Here is a 1,130-nt window from a genome sequence, read left to right as displayed (position 1 = left end):
AGAGAAGAAAAGAAGTGTGGGGAAAAATGACAAGAAGATATTGGAACATCAATTTGGAAGAGATGATGGAAGCAGGAGTTCATTTTGGTCATGGTACTAGGAAATGGAATCCTAGGATGGCACCTTATATCTCTGCAAAGCGAAAAGGTATTCATATTATAAATCTTACTAGAACTGCTCGGTTTTTATCAGAAGCTTGTGATTTAGTTTTTGATGCAGCAAGTAGGGGAAACAATTCTTAATTGTCGGTACAAAAAATAAAGCGGCTGATTCAGTAGCGCGGGCTGCAATAAGGGCCCGGTGTCATTATGTTAATAAAAAATGGCTCGGCGGTATGTTAACGAATTGGTATACTACAGAAACGAGACTTCATAAGTTCAGGGACTTGAGAACGGAACAAAAGACGGGGAGACTTAACCGTACTTCCGAAAAGGGATGCGGCTGTGTTGAAGAGACAATTATTTCACTTGCAAACATATCTGGGCGGAATAAAATATATGACGGGGTTACCCGATATTGTAATAATCGTTGATCAGCAAGAAGAATATACGGCTCTTCGAGAATGTATCACTTTGGGAATTCCAACGATTTGTTTAATCGATCAAATTGTGACCCGGATCTCGCGGATATTTCGATTCCAGCCAACGATGACGCTATAGCTTCAATCCGATTAATTCTTAACAAATTAGTATTTGCAATTTGTGAGGGTCGTTCTAGCTATATACGAAATTCTTGATTAATAATAAGATAAGTAAATTTTTGGGGGAACTCCATATAATCGATTTATTGAATCGGTTATTATTCTTGACTAGCATAAAAGAGATAAAAACCGGAGATTTTCTGTGATTAGTTGATACTTAAAATATATAATTCAAGTAGGCAAATCGAAAAAAAGATGGTTGAATCAAAATAATTCCTTTTTAAGTTCTATTTCTTTCAGAGGGTAATATGAATGTTCTATTATGTTCTATCAAAACACTAAAAGGTTTATACGATATATCCGGTGTGGAAGTAGGCCAACATTTCTATTGGCAAATAGGAAGTTTCCAAGTCCATGCCCAAGTACTTATTACTTCTTGGGTCGTAATTGCTATTTTATTAGGTTCAGCCATTATAGCTGTTCGTAATCC

General features: G+C 36.3%; 1 pseudogene across 1 annotated transcript; it reads left to right on the top strand.

The window, feature by feature from the left end:
- Positions 1-26: 26 nt before the first annotated feature.
- On the top strand, positions 27-1,014 carry LOC101314042 (annotated as a pseudogene). Its single transcript, XR_185385.1, has one exon. The product of XR_185385.1 is annotated as a 30S ribosomal protein S2, chloroplastic-like (transcript).
- Positions 1,015-1,130: the final 116 nt, after the last annotated feature.

This window comes from Fragaria vesca, unplaced genomic scaffold, assembly GCF_000184155.1.
Source record: "Fragaria vesca subsp. vesca unplaced genomic scaffold, FraVesHawaii_1.0 scf0510596, whole genome shotgun sequence".
Lineage (NCBI taxonomy): Eukaryota > Viridiplantae > Streptophyta > Magnoliopsida > Rosales > Rosaceae > Fragaria > Fragaria vesca.
The sequence above is the reverse complement of the archived record's forward strand: the minus strand, read 5'-3'. Positions and strand labels throughout refer to the sequence as shown.